Genomic DNA, 19019 nt, shown 5'->3' with positions numbered 1-19019 from the left:
TTTCCTGCCTGTCGTGTCTTCAACTTCACAGCGATAAGCAGACGGACTGACCAACATATCAGCTTTGAACCCTCAGGACTCCACCGACTGATCTCTGTGAAGTTTCCTGAGAGCATCCACAACAACAAACTCCGTCTCTTTGATGCAACGGGAGCTTCCCACTGCTCACTCACACACAGACTGGAGGAAGAAGAGTCAGTGGAAGGCCTGAAAGCTCAGGACCCGAGGCAGATATTAGAAGATGGGGTGTGACCAAGGTTACCATGACGGCAGCACTCAAAAACACAGAAATCCTGACGTGACGTGGCCAACAGATGACAAAGCACAAGCTTCTCTAACCCCTGACCGAGCAGGATGTGATGCAAGTCACACAGGAAGCTTTGAACGCTGTTGTTGTTTCTCTATGAGCAGAATGAGAAGCAGAGTTTCTAAAAACTACAGCAGAACAACAACATCAAGTGATTTCTGTCGCCACCAGAATATTAGAAAAGGTTTGAGAAAGCACAGCTGTGGAGGCGGAGACGAGACCTTCACTGCCAGGAACAAACACAGGACAAAAAACATCGCTGAGGTGCAGAGACCGAGGAGGAGGAGGAGGAAGAGGTGAGGCTGTGAGGGGGAGACGAGACGCTACTTAGCGACTTCAAAATGTTTCCCCGTCCTCTGCTGCGATCTTGTTACAAGCAGCAGCAGGAGAAAAGCTGAGAGGGAGTAAACACAGGAGGACCAGCACTCCGACACGCTGCCGACACCGAGAAAGACAAAAGCATGGATACACAGACACACACACACAGACACACACACACGGCTTTGATGTTTTTTAATGAAACATCCACCTTAAAAGCAGCAGAAAGCACATCAAAGCCTCCTAATGAAATCATCCTGCAGAGAAAACCTCAGCAAATCAACCCAAATCTGACTCACAAACAAAACTCCAACAAAACTCATGAATACGTGAGACACAGTCAACAGGTCATTCAGGCACCGGCTGTATTTACACCACGAGAAGGACTTCAGATTAATAACGTAAAACTGTAGAGAGGCGCTTCCACACAGAACAAAAAAAAAAAATGGCGTCCATCCATCCATCGCCGGGTTGCACTTCCTCCAGCTCTTCCGGGGGAATCCCGTCCCGTTCCCAGGCCAGCCGAGAGACATAGTCTCTCCACCGCGTCCTGGGTCTTCCCCAAGGTCTCCTCACGGTGAGGTGTCCAGGAGCCACCTCAGCTGGCTCCTCTGGATGTGGAGGAGCAGCGGCTCTACTCCGAGCTCCTCTCGGGTGACCGAGCTCCTCACCCTATCTCTAAGGGAGCGCCCAGCCACCCTTCAAAGGAAACTCATTTCGGCCGTATGGCCGCCGTAGGCCTTGTATTCGCGATCTAATTCTTTCAGTTACTACCCAGAGCTCATGACCACAGGTGAGGGTACGACTGTGGATTGACCAGTAAATCGACCTTCACCACCGCAGACCGGTACAGCAACTTGTTTGCCTGTTCTTGGGTAAATCTGGAGTTTAGGTGGGTGCAAATGCTACAGTTGGAGCCTCAAGACCCCTATATATAACATATAAAAGGTTAAATACAGTCTATGGTGGGAGCAGGGCCAGAGGAACAACAACAAGAGCAGATAAGAGTGTCCCAGATATTTCTGAAAACTCACGTCTTTAATATGAGTTTGGAGTGTTCGGCTAATTTAGGTCTTTGTCAACAAAGCTCCCTAACCTGCTCAGAGAGATTTGTTTCCACAGTATGCTGATTTAACCCTCGAGCCTAGAGAGCGATCAGACAGCAAAGTGTTCAGGAAACATGCCCGAGAAGACAATCATGCAGATGATGGTGATCCTGGTGGAAAACACATGCAGCTGCACCAGTGCAGTGACGACAGCACAGCTACAGTTATATCACAGTCTGTCAGTGTGTGTCTGTGTGTCAGTGTGTGTGTGTGTTCAGCTGCAGATGTGACTTCACATTGCACAGTATTTTACAGACGGGAAAGTGTTTGGCATTCCCGGCAGGACTTCAGCACTCTAACCTGCTGCTGCTCCGGCGAGCTGCTGGTTTTTCCGGACGTACCGGGGAAGTCCCCGTGGACTCCAGTGTCTGTTCCTCCTGCTTTTACCTCCAGGCTCAGAGTGACACCAGGCAGAAGAGTCTCTGCAGGTCTTTTTTTTCCTCCACCTCTCCACCGCTTCTTACTTCCACAACATCACTGCAAATTCTCTACATGTATTCCCTGCAAGCAGCTCAGAGCGGCGCAGAGGGAGCACAGCGACAAGGACAAGGTGGAGGAGAGGAGGAAAGACAGAGACGAGCAGAGAGCTGCAACCAACCAAAAAAACCTCCAACCAATGGTGGCACGGCCACAGATCCAGCCAGCTGTTAGCAAACGCACATTTTGTTACATTAATGCATCGATGATTGAAGTCACCAGAAGCAATAACAGCGGCTTTGCAAGAGGAAAGCATCGGGGTTTACAGGTTTTAGAGGCGACTCAAAAGTTCCGAGATGACAAACTTTATCAAAGTCGCTTCATGTGACAGTTTTCTTCAGTCCTTTGTGTATTCTGTGCTGAATGAAAGATGAGCCCTGTTCACACTCCAGGTTTCAGTCGCTTCAATTTAAACTCTTGGACATGACTATGACCTGGATGAATGAGAGCACCCACAGACGTCATGAATATTCATGTTTTGCTGTAAAACATGTGCTGTTTTTGCTAATAAATCCTCTCAAAGACGACAAAAAACAATGTCAAGACACACTCACTGCTATTGGCTTTTAGCTGCTTGTCCGTATTTGGATTAACCAGGAGTTTAGGTGGACTCAGACGCTACCAAAATGGCCATTTTTAACTTTAATTTCCAGCTGATTTTAACGTTTTTTTTTCGTGCGGTTAACTTCTGGTAAGTCCCCGCCCCCACGAGCAGGTGGAGTTGCGGCCTGAAGGGAAGAAATATCGACCTCATGTTATGTTTTTACGGTGAGAAGAGACTTGAAATGTCAGATTAAACAAGAGAAATCTTATTTATTTGTAATCTTATTTCATTTATATAATGGGGCAGCAGAGGCTCAGTGGCAGAGCAGGGTTGTCCAATAACCAGAAGGTTGGTGGTTCGATCCCAACTTCTCCCTAGTCACTGTTGTGTGTCCTTGGGCAAGGCACTTTACCCTCATAGCCTCCAGTGTGCTCACTGGTGTATGGCGCTCTTTGCTGGGCTACCTTAAGCAATTTCCCCATTGTGGGACTAATAAAGGTTTCAAATTTAATTTTTAATTTAAATTTATTGATAAAATGACACATTCCTTGGTGTAAAGCAGAGAAAGTGAATCATCTGTTCAGGCTGGGAGGTGACAAAGAGGCTGGAAAAGATCTGAAGTGTGGCTCTGATATGAAGTGTGTGCTAATGGTTTACAGCCCGGCCCCAATAAGCACCGAAGCTCTGTGTGTGTGTGTGTGAGAGAGAGAGAGAGAGGGAGTGTGATTTTCCATCAGTGCAAACATTCAGCCACTTTGCCGGGAAAAAGCTTTCTTGGTAACCATGACAACGCCTTCAACTAAAAGAGGGGAAAAAGGAGAAACAGAGAGAGATGTGAGCGAGTTAGCTTGAGTGATCAGGACCTATTTCACGGCTGGTAATGAGCGTCTGGGATTTGTCAGCTTCTGTTCTTCATCTCTCTTCATCTTTCCATTCCCCGAGCGGCTGCTTGCACTTTGTTTGCAGCGCTGATGCTACATTTTATTTGCTATTTTTTTTTTTTTAGGAACAAGAAAACGAAACAAAACAAAACAAAAAGAAAAGAATTGAATAAATCACCATTTTTACAAAAAAGCAAGATCAGACTTACAGTCCAGGAAAGATTAGCCCGCAGCAACATTAAATATTACTGTACATTAATAATACATGACCTTCATTATGTGTGGAGCAGGCGCTGCAGCACACACATAAAAACACATCTGACGGCTTTGTTCAGAGCGGGATTAAACTCCTACTGTAAATCCCCACACTCTCTTTACATCGTGTTGGCCGTGTAATCTGCAGGCTATCAATAAAGTGTGAACATATTTATGAAGTATAGTAAAGTGCCTGCAGACGAGTGCAATTAAAATCAGCTCAGCTGCCGTGCCTCACTCCACGGCGTCCGCAGTGAATCAGGGCAGACGGATGTTTGTGTATGAATTTAAGGACGATTTCGTGAGATTAGGTGCTAATCTGTATGGGAACGGAGAGGGCAGGAGCTCACCGAACTTCGGTCAGTTCACTTCCAGGTGTCAACAATGGAACAGACAGAATCAATCAATCTGCAAAATCTTGCAAAAGTTTCTCAGGATCCAGCAAAAACTAAAATAAAATTCTTCATGTTCTAAGATAACAAACAAACAAACAAGAGGCGCCTCTGCCTGTTCTTTGTGCTTCTCCTCTGCTCATCCACGCTGTCCGACCTTCCTGCCTGCTCAGGAATCACTCAGTGAAATCTACCCGGCAACCGCTCACAAGGCGATCACATGCACAGACAGACGGAGGCGTCTGCGGCATATGATCACGTAAAACAAGCAGGCCAGAAAATGTGCAGCATAACAACAAATCAGCAGTTACAACACACACGTGTGCAGATATTGTTATAATATATGACTGAGTGTGCAGCAGCACAGGAGCTGCAGAGCTCAACGGCTGTCAGGTGTGATAACATCACCTGTAGCTACAATCCACGAACACGTTGGTAGGAGTGGAGGCGAGCGGCTGCTCTGCTGGAATATGAGATTTATCACCCTCTAAAACATCATGCAGATGACTCCACCTTCAGTCTGAGTCCATGGTGTGAAGCTGCAGTACGTGGACACGTGAGGAACATCGTGACCACCCCCCTGCAGTGGGTCGGGCCCCTCTCTCTCTCTCCGGCCGGGTGCTGCCCCGGAGGCCTGCAGGCAGTTTGTAATTCTAGCAGCTGTAATGGCTGTTAAATCGATGCAGTGAACCCCCGCCTCTGACTCTCCTCCCCGTTTCCCTGATGCAGCACATTCAGCCAATTAAGCGTGCGTTTTAACCCCCCCCCCCTCCAGCTCCTATCTCCTCTGTCACTTATAAGAAAGACAGTGCAATGAATAGATGGACGGATAAATAAATAACCAGGCCTCTGCAGCAGACGCTCGGCTCCATCCTTCTTCTCCCGCTCGCGTGTTCTCCCATTGACGGAGATGATTCATAGTTCATCACTTCGCCGTGCCGCTGTGGGCCCCGACGCACCGGCAGAACTGCCTCCGCTCCTACACTGTGGAGAATAATGTTTGTATTTTACGCTATACTGCACGCACACACACACACACACACACACGCTCAGCGCGCCTCTGGCTGAATCACACCACACAAATGAAAGGCTTGTGATGGCGAGGGGAGGGGCGGCCTGACAGAGATGTAAAGGCTGTCATGACTCATAGATTCTGCAGCGAAGGAGCACAGAGTGTGTGTTCTGTGTGTGATGGAGCTGATCTTTAATATTCACTTATTAGAAGACTCACTCTGAGGGGTGTCGGTCCACAGAGTGAAGAGAGGCAGACGGAGGATCTGAGCAAATTTACACAAAACCGGCAAAAGTATGCGGACAGGCAGCCGCCGCCGCCTGTTTCCTGTCCAGCCTGATGAAGGACGGTGAGGTCATCATCTGAATCCTCATTAAAAGCTACAACTGCAACAAACGGGTATTTAGGTACGCTGATTATTTTTGCGATTATTCGAGTACTCGGATCACGAGTAAATGTCATCGTTTTCCCATAGATACGGCTGCAGCGTCATTGCTTCTGTCCGCAACCGCCTCCATACCCGGCGCCAAAACTGTGTGTCCTGCAAACGGCTCGCCCGCGTTTCAAACCCGGGGGCCTCTTGCACCCAAAACGCTGATCATCCCGCTACGCCACGAGAGAATCATTCTCAACAACGTCACTAACGAGTCATCGAAAACTAAATTCGATGCATTTTGCCCTCAAATATTACTCGAGTACTCGAGTAATCGTGGCAGCCCTAGCCGCAACAATGAGTCTGGAACTGTTCGGACTGACTGATCAAACACAGACAATCAATCAGCGCTGCAAGCAATCAATCAAGATTCTTCAGATTCAGAAAGAAGATGCTGTCACCACGTTAGACAAACACGGAGGCTTCATCTGTCCTGTGATCGGACATCTGTCCGATCATCTGTCCTGTGATCGGACAGTGATCGGACATCTGTCCTGTGATCGGACATCTGTCCTGTGATCGGACATCTGTCCTGTGATCGGACATCTGTCCGATCATCTGTCCTGTGATCGGACATCTGTCCTGTGATCGGACATCTGTCCTGCGATCGGACATCTGTCCTGTGATCGGACAGATGTCCGATCATCTGTCCTGTGATCGGACATCCAACCACCATCGGCGGCGGCGTTGTCTCTCTGTGGGAGCTGATCATCGGCCGATCATCGTTTCCGTGCGAGCTCTCTTTGTGTTGCTAACTCCTGCTACTCTGTTCATTCAGAGGAAGACGAGCTGTGGACGTGTGTCTAATCACAGCCTGTATGGTCTGCTGAAGAACGAGGTCATTGATTAACAATAAACAGAATGTTTTCAAGGCTGCTCAGAGAAAATAGAAGAAATAATAGAAAGAAAAATAAGAGAGCGGCGGTTCCTGGGAGGAATCTGCCCCTGGTCTCTGCTGCTCTGTGTACAGCAAATGATTATTTCAAGCTTTGGATGCAGGAGGAGATGGGGGTTAAAAAAAAAATCCTGCTGACAAATAAGAAATTATTCATGCGGCTGCAGCTTTGATTTCTCTGTAGAAAGAGGGGAAAGTGTTTGGCTCTTTCAAACAGGAAGAAAATAGGAAGCATATCAATGGAGGCGCTCTTGAAGCTCAGACTCTGTTCTGCTCCTCACTCCTCTCTGATATATTCCTCCTCTCTGAACCTCTTCAAGCTTCCATCCCCTCTACAAGTGTATCAATCTTGTCCTGCCATCTTGGTTTCTTTGGCGGGGTTGTCATGGCGATGTGTTGCAACATGGCATTACCTGTGTTTGTATTAATGCTTCGATAACGCCCAGCGGAACACATGCCTCATATCATGCAGCCAACATGGCTGGAAACACAAGATGGAGGACACTTTAACTCATTAATAAACCACACCTTCACCCCTTCACAGCCAGGTCCGATCAGTGTTAACCCTATCACACCAACCACCAACCTCAACGCTAAAACGTCTCAGCAGACTCCTTCTTGACTCGTTTGAGTGACAGGCAGGTGCTGAATCTCATATTGCAAGGTTCCTGCTTCTACGTCAGCTCCACCTCTTATATCTATATCTTCATCTATATTTGGAGTTTAGGTGGACTCAGAATGGGTTTACCTATGTATCTATGGTGGCCATTGGGTGCATATGACTACTGAAGATATCATAAGACAATATGGGAATGGTGCTGAAGATGGCAAATAACTGCTATTCTCACGTTTCATTGATTGAGTTTTAGATACATTGATGAAAAAAGCCCCGTTCACACTGGAGAGAGTCAGTCCAGCTAGAGTGGGATTGAATCCAGATTAAGCCTTTAAGCTGGATACGTTCAGACCTCGTTTCAAATCTGGCTGAAATCTGGATCACACACACGTGTCCGTGCTCAACCCAGCTTAACCCGGCTTGTCTGTTGTCCTCCAAACCACTAGGTGGCGCCTCGTAAAATACAGAGTCCGTTCAGGACCCCGGGCACATGCGTCGTGCATTCTTTTTTTGTCCCGTGTCGCTCGTTCTTTTTTTTTTTCGGTTCAAAAAGCAGTTTATTCCTTTGTAGCCCTACATAAATACCAATAACATGTCTGACTCAGGAGAGGTTGAAAATGATTAAAGATCACCAAATAAAAACCTAATTAAATGTGTGAGAAAAATCCCGAAAATTATGTAACAAAGTGCAGCCCCATATGACATGAAGGGAGGCTACAGGAAGAGACAGGAAAAGGCAGAGAGATGACAGGAAGTGTGGAAGAGGAGGCCGACAGCTGGAAGAGGAAGGTGAGAGGAGAGGAAACGAGACGTGATGGAGAGGCAGGAAAAGCAGGGAGACAGAGGAGGAAGAGGAAGAGGAAGAGGGCGGCGGGAGGGGGGAGGGGGAGGGGAGCCCTGGGTGAGGAGGAAGTAGCTATTTCAACATCAAACAACATGGGGAGGAATTGAATGTTCCTTTTACAGCCCCCATTTGCATGTTTATAAGCAGGAGTGGCAGCTCTCGCACAAACAGACGCACACACACTCATATTAGCGCTTCACTGCCATCACCACACTGATGTGACTGCCTTCATTAGCACTGATGGGACAGGTCGCAGCAAGGATACCGCCGGCGTGCGTTCGTGTGTGTGTGTGTGTGGGGCTGACAGCGTTCACAGTGATGCTGCAGGAAGTCACAGAACCAGAGGAGATCCTGACAACTGGTAATTTAGCATGCGGCAAACGCAAGCAAATGTCGACCGCGCGCGAGGAGCTGCTGCAGGCAGGTAATGCTAAGCCAGCGCCGCCGCCGCCGTCGCCGCCCCTCGTTGATTAAATAACATCAGGGTAATGTGATTGTGTGCGGCTACTCGTGGAGAAAGTGTCATCTCCCTCCTCGGCAGCGCGGGGTCATGGAGGTGCTGCGATGAGTAATCCGTTTCTCAGGCCTTCATCAGCGCCTCTAATTTCAGCTCAAGCAGGAGCAAAGTAAAAAGAATAACTCACGCACTGGAGCTCTGAAGGTGGAGCAGGTCACAGTGAGCAGGAGTTTGATGCTAAATGCTAAACACACACCTCACGCTGTGAATGCTGCAGGCGGAATGTGTGCAGCATCCACACAGCAGTCCAGATGTATTTAACCACTTTCTGCCAGCTCAAAGGTGCTCAAAGGGTGCAGGGTCCAGGGACGCCTTAATATGTAGCCCAGACCCAGGACTGAAGGACCAGCCTTACAGTCAGTGCACAGCTGGAACAGCCCCACACTGCCTGGTAGAGAACTTCCAACAGAAACTGAATCCACAACAGCCAGGACACAGGAGGTCCGTGTTCAGTCATGTCAGTGTGCTTAACATTATGAATGACGTCATATTATAATATTATGCAGTTTGAGGGGGACGCAAACACTGGACTCCTGAGTGAAAGTCCCCAACCTGCTCCTAACAGCCCCGTTATCAGATGATGGTGGACCTAACGACCACATGATCTGTTAGCAGAAATGTACAGTCAGGGAAAAATGATTTGAACGGCTCTATAGCGCCCCCTAACGTGTAGCCCCTCTGGCCAGTTTGACACAGAATCATGAAATTTGGCACACATATGTATAACAATCTTACAGTACTGCTATGGACCCGAGTCTGAACAGATATATATGCTAATAGGATGACACGGTCATAGCGCCACCTGCTGGCAGCAGGAACTTTCTCTTGAAAACGTACGTTTGTTGTACGTCTCTGGAAATGAGAGGAAAGGAGAGCACAGGAGAGCAGACAGCGGTGGCCCCGCGGACCGCAAGGTGTGCGAGGGCCCGCAATGCTGCTTGCTCCAGTTGCAATGGAAACGGTAGAGCCAAGTGGGTGTGGCCTATGTTGCCCTGTTTTATGTCATAGAATGGCATGATGTTTATGATGTCATAGAATGTATGATGTCATTACAGAAGATAGTAAGTGGCATAAAAGATCGGTCGAGCTGTTTTCGAGTTTTAAGAATTCTAACACGACTAAACGTCGAAATGATAAAGACACTGTGTGACGATCAAATCGCTGGAGTTGCCAAGGAGGAACTTTATCCCATCATTAAGGCATTTTATAATGGGACAAGTCAAGAACAGTGGGAAGGATTTGTTTCACAAAAGCCTGACAAGGCAATGGTGAACAGGCTTAGAAAGCTACTTAAGGAAGTCGTACTCAGAATCACTCAATCTCTTCTGGTGTCACTCCCTAAGGGGAGAAAGGTTTCTAATCTGGGAGTGTTTCCCGCACTGGCCCAAACGCTTCCTCACACGTTTGCCAACGCTCTGGACATTTCTAAAGAAGTCCGCAGTCCAACCACAGACGGCTTTTCATTCATTCTTACCAAAGAGGTGGTAGCCATGTTTAATACTATCATCTTGAACGGCAAGGATTGTGTGAAGCCTGATGTGAGGAGAAGATATGTTCCTCACGCAAGTTGGATGCGTATGATAATGTACTGCATGGGAAAGATGATGCAGGAATTCTTCAACATGAAGCATAACACCTGCACACAGTGCAGTGACAGAGAAATGCAGCCTTCAAAGTCTGATAACGACTTGGTGTACACGGAGACTGCTGGGTCCAAGCAGGAGCCACCTGAGGTCACGCCAGTGGAGGCTTTTGTGCCAGAGCAGGAGTGGACAACCTCTGACGACACAACGGTTTCAGAAGAGGAAAGTGTTCCTCATCTTTGGGCCCGTCTTGCTTAGGCAGCCTGGAGAACCAAGTAGACGCACACAACTCACACACACTGTGAACTTGTCTGCTGTCTACAACTACTAGAAGCACACAACTCACACACACTGTGAACTTGTCTGCTGTCTACAACTACTAGAAGCACACAACTCACACACACTGTGAACTTGTCTGCTGTCTAGTGCAGCTATAGCAACTATTGTGTTTGTAGTGTAGTGTAGCCATAGCAACGCTTGTTGCTTTGAAGTGCAGCTATAGCAACCAAACTAATAGTTAGTTTGGTTGCCCAGCAACCAAACTCTTGTTCTTCTACGTCTTTTTATTATTAATATTCCGTACGTTTTTTGGCTCAGCATATCTTCAGAATGCATGGGCCGATTCAAACCATTCAAACATCAAAAGATTCAGCTCATTCAGGACATTCCCGGAAACCTTCGATAATAATTACAAATATTATAATATTAAAAATATTAAACATTTTCCATGTCTTCTGCAAAATGCTACTCCTACAAATTACAAGATAGAGAAACCATTCGAAGCTTAAAATACTTCCAACATCTTGGTCTTCAAAACTTGTATACAGAATTTGGAAATTCAGCTCCGTCTTCAACTGAAGATGAAGTGGTTTTTGAGGTCTCCTCTGAGTTTAATTCTAATAGTTCTGATAGTTTCTAACAGTTCACCTAACAGAAACTAAAGGTTTCGGAAAGTTCGTACTAGTTCAGCTGAACGTTAGCTCAGCTGACAGTTCATGTAGTATGTGTGTCTGTGAAATAAAGAGTGTGGAAACTACGAGTTGTATCCGCCGTGCTTGTTCCGACAACCCGTCCAGAGGGGAGACTAACGAGAAGTAAATCTGGACAGTTGTAAACCGTGGTCGGAGCCGTGCAAGAGAGTGCACGAGCCCCGAGCGGAGAGCGACAGACGGGATTACCAGACGGGACCGGAGACCCGGAAGGAAACGACGGTCAATTCTTACAACGAGAGAACTGAAAGCAAGAGCTAACGGGACCGTTGAAAGGCTAGACTGAAGGGCTGCTATTAAGCCGTAGCTAATCAGAAAATAAACTGTGACATAGTGATTCAACTCTGTATAAGGAGATCAGTCCACAACGCAGCTGTGGACTAAGTAACAGTGAGACCATTCACGTACGAGTCAGTAGTCTGGAGGAAAATGATGGATGATGCGCCTGATTTAGAGAGCTTAAAGCAAGAGCGTGCTAACACACAGCGGAGCTTTACAAGACGAATAAACCGCCTCAGCGTCAGTGCTGGCCGCTTACGTGAAGCTGATTTGTCGGATGAATTAACAAAACTGAGAGACGATTATGAGAAACTCCTTGATGCTAGTAATGAGTACATTGAAGCACAGGAGCGGATAGACCCAGCAGATGGCAACGGCGAGTCACGGGATGCCCTGGCGAAGAGAGATGCCAACGAGCAAAAGTTTACAGAAGTCTTGGAAATCCTGTGGTCTAAGTATGCAGAGCCAGACACAGATGCTCTTGTGACGCAGTACAAGGTAGCTTTTGATTGGGCTGAGGCGCTTGGGAAAGATAAGATTGTCTCATGGAAGAGGCAAGGTGTGGAAAATAGTAAATCTGGACAGTTGTGCGAACTTGTCTGCTGTCTACAACTACTAGACGCACACAGAGCCGTCGCAACACGGTAGGCAAACTAGGCAATTGCCTAGGGCCCCAAGCATGAGAGGGGCCCTAAGACAGACGGTCAGTTAGCCCCATCATTTACGGGGCCCTGTGTCAGCGCTAGCGGCTCGTTCAAAATAAAGGATGAAGCACACACTCTGCAGGCTGCAAGGAATGAAGCAGAGGACAAAACAAGAGAGGTAAGAGTCTGTGACACAGCTCAGCCTCAGCTTACTGCTTAGTAAGTAACAGCTTACTGTTTGTCTGCTTTCACACTACTTCAACTGTGAGTCGCTCTGCGTAAAAACGTCTTCGTGCTAAATGAGTTACGAACGTAGATGTAATGACGTGATATAAAACGTAAACGTATATATAAAAATGTAAATGACGCTGTAGCTTGTTAGCTCATGCAGCAGTGGTGTGTAGCTGCGATGCTAATGATACTTTAGCTTGTTTTGTCTCGTTCACAGGATTTAGCATTAAGCTAAGTGCTGCTGTTACAACTCACTGTTAGTTAATGACCTCTAAACCACAGCAGGAAGACCTGCTGTATGTATTTAGTCTATATTGTGTTTATTAATGCTCAGGTGTTTCTCTGTAAATAACAAGCTAGTTAATTCATTATTGTCATATAGTTGTTATTATTATTATTATTAGTACGTAAGGTAAGGTAAGAAGAGCCAAAACATCATTGTTATTTTCATGCTGCTCATTATGGTCTTATACAACACAGGTCATGTGAGGCCCTGTGAGGACGTCCCAGCCAGCAGTCCAACACCTGAGAGCCTCCACTCCTTCCTCTAGTCCTCCAGCACCTGACCTGGTATCAAAGGAAGGTTCTAAGGTGTCCAGTTCTCACTGAGGATCCTGCACTGTAGCCAAAATTAATTGATGACAACACTGATCATCATATCTTGTGTTGTAAAGAGAGTACATATTTCTATGATATGTACTCTGTGATAATATTTCCATATGTGTGTTATTTAAATAAAAAGGTTGCTTATATAATCATCACTGTACATGTCTTTGTGTTTGGGGCGGCATTTCCATAGAACCTAGTAGCCCGTAGGGCCCCAGTGGTACCTTCTTGCCTAGGGCCCCTATAGTGTCCAGCAAAGGCTATGGACGCACACAACTCACACAAAAAACCACACACAAAATAAGTGCTTCAAGAATTTACACGACATCAATTAAGCACACCAGCTAAATGGCTAGTCTGGTTGCTGCAGCTGAAGCATTGCTTTGAATGCTGATGTGAAGGATCGCTCTGAATTGCTGGAGAATCAGAGCGATTCAGAGCTTTGTGTGCCTCTGTGTGTCAGCCTGTCACCATGGTAACAGCAGAGGAGCCCTCAAAAACCACTCCGACTTTGAGAGCCTGGCGCGCGGAAACGATTCGGAATTAGAAAATTCTGAATACAAGTTTGATAGAGCAGCATCTGATGAGCGTTTTAAGACTAAAATGGAAATTGAAATTTGTAGGAGATACATTTGGCAGATGACAGAAATTAATATTTAAAAAACTATAATTGTTTGAAAAAAATTGAAGTTGACCTGGAATGTCCTTTGTGAGATGAACATTTTGATAGTTGAATGGATGAAATCGGTCAATGTATGCTGAAGATACGCTGCGCCAAAAAACATACAGAAGAATAAAAAAGAAGAAGAAGAAAGAGGGTGAAGAACAAGAGTTTGATTGCCTAGCAACAGCAATCACACTAATAACGTGGCTCATCACCTGAGACTCAGGGTGTTCACTGATTGGCTAAGAGGGACGCACATTCCGTTCAATATTAATTGTGTGCAAAATATTTTTTCTTTCTTTCCTTTTCTCTACTTAAATGGTTTTAATAGTTTTTATGCATTTAAATTGACTTCTGTTATTTATTTATTTCAAATAAAAATGAATTGATTTAAAGGGACCCACGTCCTGTCTCCCCCCGGGACCTGCACGAGCTGTGGTCTGCCAGGCAGAAGAGGACACCAAAACACACATATACAAAATACAGGTCCTCCGGCCAGTAGGTGGCGCAGTGACTGTAGGCTATCAGCATATCTGCGTGCAGAGTCAGATGTTCAGAATGACTGTAAAGTTTCATCCACATAGGATGAAGTATGAGGGAGATACAGCCACAAAAACATCTATTTCCTGTGCGTTGGCAAAGGGCCAAGTTCGTGGTGGCACCACAGCCAGACCGTATGACGAACTGCTGCGTTTTTGATAACTTTTGGTCTCTAAAGCTTTAAGAGTAACCAGACCAATTTTCAGCTGGATTGGACAAATTCCCTAGAAAGAGTTCGCAAAAGTGCAGGGAGTGAAAATGCACGTTTCGTGCTCGGGCCCTAATGATAAATGTGGGCTCAGACAGCACCAAACTGTTGGCTTGTACCTACACCGCTCAGAAACGAAACACCATCTCAGCTCTGGCTCGTCCTCTAAAGTGCAGCAGTGTTCACGGGTGCGACTATATTTGTTTAGCCAAACATTCAGTTCAAGCTTCATCCCTTGTTAAAGTGAGAGCTCACAGATTTAACAGTGTGGTCAAAGAACTTTTTGAAACTATCTGGGGCATTTGTTTTGAGCTTGGATGAACTCATTAAACTTCATCTAGTGCTGGACTTCCAAAAAAAAAAAGTTATACAGCAAGAAACAGGAGGAAGAGATGTGTGTGTGTGGTCTGAACACACCCACACAGCAGCTTTAACGATGAGTAACCGCTCTGACCAGAGCTGCTTCACTCGGTGTGCAGACAGCAAACGATGACATCAGACATCAAAACACCACACTTTACTTCTGATGATTCTCCAAGGAAGACTATTTTCATCTCTGCCACCATGACACCACGACAGGAATGCAGCGTTAACTCTCACCCCCCCACCCCCCTAACCCCGCCAGTGGTTCGGTTTTCACCTGATTTTCAGTTTCACGGCATTAAAAGCAGAGTAAGAGCTCCAAACATGAAACGTATTAAACCAGGGACACCACGATGAGCCCCGCTGGACTGAAGAATCGGCCTGGTGTCTCGTCTTCCCGGTGAGGACGGGCTGCGTTTGTGTAACACACATCACTTTATGACTTTAAATTTTCCACGGTTAAAAGCACGACTCTCCTGAGTGACAGGCTGACGGCTGAATATGTGGATCAAGTGGCTAAATTGAGCGTGCAGCGCCGCGCCTCACTCATTAACCGATTACTTATGAACTGTGGTGCAGGTTTGAGACACATCTTCATCCTCCACCCGCCTCTCTTTGTGAACATGAAGACACTTCCTGTTCCCTCCCCTCCTCCCCTCCTCCCTCCCTCCATGCATTATGCGTCCAAATCCAATTATCCATTTTACATCAACACTGCATCAGATGCGTCGTGACCACGAGGAGCAGAGATGGGAGACAGAGATGGACAGGAGAGCAGAGCCGACAGGTAGATGGATGGTAGGAGGGCTGGGTGGAGTCAAAGATCGGGTGGTGGGGGGGGGGGGGGGGGGGGCGACGGAGGAAGAGGAGGAGGAAGGCTTGTGTATAAATGGCAGATGAAGAATGACTGACTGGTAACAAACCGAAGTACAAACCAGCACTTCATTCCCTGAGCTGAGGATGATTGATTGCTGGGATGAAATCATTATTGAATTAGCAGCTTGTTTTTGTTTTCCCAGCATCCTCTGGGCTCCTGGGAGTTGGTCTGGGCTAAACCCCTTGTTAGCGTGTTACCTGGTATTAAACTGAGCTCTCACTGTCCGCCGCTCTGCTCACGCTGTGATCACAGAGCGGATTGATTGGACGTGCTTTTACTCCGTCAGCCGCCCGGACGCCTCTGACTCCACGTGAGCGCTGGGAGTGTTTACACCGATCAGCTTGTATCATCGTGACACTGTACATGACCCACTAACTCCAGGGGAAGCTGGGGGATGTTTTCAGGGCTAACACATCTGGACGGCCCCCTGCTGGCTGGCTGTGGAATAGGTCGTTAACTCCACCTTAATGTTATAATTAAATAAGGAGGAAGGAACTGCGCAGTCCACAGCAGAGCTGAAGATCTATGCTTGCACGGTCAATTAGCTGTCAATCAAAACGTAACTTTTAAGGCCCGATCACAGCTCTAGTCCACAGACAGCAGAGCTGTGTGTGTGTGTGTGTAACACAATGGCCATAAAGTGTGCAGTCTTGGTCACAATGGTGAGGAAACAGAAATGAAAAGATCTTTTCATTCATAATTTAGCCAGAACACCTCCACAAATGCAGGAAGTGAATGAGATGCAGCTCCACAGCTCAGCCTGTGCACGTTCCAAGATGGCGTCTTCTTCTTCCCAACATGGCAGCGCCGGTAAAGGAGAATTAGAATTTCTGACCTCACACATTTATGAGGGAACTTTTCCTAGGCGATAACGTTTCTATGGTGATCAATGTAGCTCCGTTCATTTCTTTACTCCTTCATGTGTTAAGTAATCATCCTGTGAGTCCACAGCCAGCCTCCTCCCTGCAGCAGAGAGCAGCTGAGAAACACTTCAGCTCAGCTCTGAGACGCATTAAGCAAGGATTCTGTCCCTGGACCTGTGCCAGCCTCTTACAGAGGGAAGAGGGACAATCACAGCCTTCAGTATCTGCCTCAATTCTGATATTGCATTAAGGAAATCAATCAGAAGCTATTAATGAATGAATCCTTCATTGGAGACAGACTGCTGTGTGCACAGAGGGACGGGCACTCATCTCTGAGAGGGACGGGAGCGGAGGTTTGAGCAGGAAGGAAGCTGAGAGAGGGAGTGACGGAGATAGAAAGTAAGAGCCTGAAATCCAAAACGAGGGCGTGACCAGCAGCACAGCACAAAACCAGCAAATCTGGGGTTTTCCTGTGCTTAATGAGCGCCTCTGGATGCTCACACATAATTGGTCCGATTGCATGACCAGCGGCAGAACCATTAAAAAAAGCCTTGGTATAATTTCACAGTAAAGTCCGGCCTCACTGTAAGAAGTCCTCTTCACTCACTTCACCAAACTCTGCCTTCAGTTTCTCAGAGTTCCTCTCAGTTACCTGGAGGTCGTGTTCGTTAAAGAGGAGAGAGAGAGGCGCCACACGACAGCCGGCTGCCAGGAGGAGACGGCAGAGAAGACGAGGACGGACAGATATGCATCGTGTCCAGGAGCCAAGTCAACCTACTTCACATTCAGGAGTGTCGGCTGTAAATGTCAGCTTTGGTCTGAGTTCTTCAGGATGGAAGCGGAGAAGGCATCAGCAGCCTGCAGGAGCCAAACTGAAGGCTGAATGACTGCAGGTCCTGACGGGCTCGGACCGCACCGCGGCGTCCCTGCTGACACAGAAGGTCACACAGGAAACCTCAGGAAGATCCACAACCACGACCCACAACCACACAGCCAGGCTGAGAGGTAGAAACAGCAGGGAGGGCTCAGAGAAACACCTGCCAGCTGATTGGACTCACCGTCTGTCAGTCAGAGACTGCCACAACCAATCACATCAAAGAATCAGCAGAGTCAGAGGAAGCACTGAAGCTCGGTACTTCAGTCAAAGCAGAAGGGCTACGTCAGCGATACTGCTGAAGTCAAAGTCTTAAGAACTTTTAAATGTACTTAAAGTATTAACCCTTTCTACCCCAAGCCTCTTTTTTAGGCATCAGCTTGAAAATGGCCCAAAATGAATAGAGCATATCTCAGCAACCACAAGGTGCATCTGAATTACTCATAATAAAGGGAACACCTGGGAGATCTGCTCAGATGTGTAAGTATTAGTCTGTATGCCTCTGGCTCTTTGTAAATTTAAGATGGCACAAAGCAGAAATGATAAAAAAAATCCTTGTCTGTTGAATATGTACACTTTTACAATGAATATCTTCTTGAAATGATGCAGTTAAAGCATCCAAGTTATATCAAGCTGTAGCTAAGCTTGTGGACATTGTCTCTGCCAAGTTTCATTTCATTCTAATTAAGGGGAACAAAATTACAGAGGGTTTAGTCCAACCTATTATAATATAATAATTATAATATATTTAATTGAATTTATTTTTTTATTTAATTTAATATTTATTATATATATATTAATTATTATATTATATTTATAAATGTATATATATATATATATATATATATATATATATAAATATATATATATATATATATATATATATATATATATATATATATATATATAAATATATATATTATATTTATAAATATATATATATATATATATATATATATATATATTAAATTAAATATTAAAAAATTATTATATAAAATTATTAAATTTTATATATATATATATATATTTTATATTTATAATATATAATTATAATATTATACAGAATTTTCAAGATGGCCACCCTGTGTGGCTTTTATTGTCCCTAAAAATGGGGGCTGTGGGTTGAAAGGGTTAAGTACAAATACTTCGTTACATTCCAGCACTGAACACAATGAGCTGCTGCTAGCAAACATACAAGAACTGAAGAGAGTGGATGATAGGAGGAAGTAACGGAGAGGTTTCAGGTGGATGCCAGGAGCCGCCGGTAAGTGTGACAGAAAGCTTGACAGGAAAGCAGGAAAGGTGTCTGAGCCACTAATGAAAACAAAGAAAGTGAAAGTACGTGTGAGCCAGAACAGAGAGAGCGAGAGGAGCGAAGCCAAAAGCACGACAGATGGAGGCTGACGAGCAGACATGTTGATGAGCAACAAGGGGAGGTGAGACACAGGGAGGAGGAAGCCGAGTCCTCGCACTCCTTCACTATACATCCACTGTACAGATCTGACCTGCAGAAACCATGGTCAACGAAGTCCTCTCACACTGCTGATACCTGTGACATCAGCGCTGAGTGAGGGAGATATAGACAAAGAGGAGAGAGGAACTCTGAGCAGTGAAGAACTCCAGGTACAGACAGCGAGCGGGCGGTGTGACCCGCCTCCGCTCCAGATGAGCAGCCGGTCCCCCGAGGGTTGGAGGTGACCG

General features: G+C 46.2%; 1 protein-coding gene across 1 annotated transcript in view; it reads right to left on the bottom strand.

The window, feature by feature from the left end:
• grin2da (glutamate receptor, ionotropic, N-methyl D-aspartate 2D, a) overlaps window positions 1–19019 on the bottom strand; it is a 95380-nt gene that overhangs the window by 49173 nt on the left and 27188 nt on the right. The gene's annotated exons all lie outside the window — the stretch shown is intronic.

This window comes from Parambassis ranga, chromosome 2 (genome assembly GCF_900634625.1).
Source record: "Parambassis ranga chromosome 2, fParRan2.1, whole genome shotgun sequence".
Classification (NCBI taxonomy): domain Eukaryota; kingdom Metazoa; phylum Chordata; class Actinopteri; family Ambassidae; genus Parambassis; species Parambassis ranga.
The sequence above is the reverse complement of the archived record's forward strand: the minus strand, read 5'-3'. Positions and strand labels throughout refer to the sequence as shown.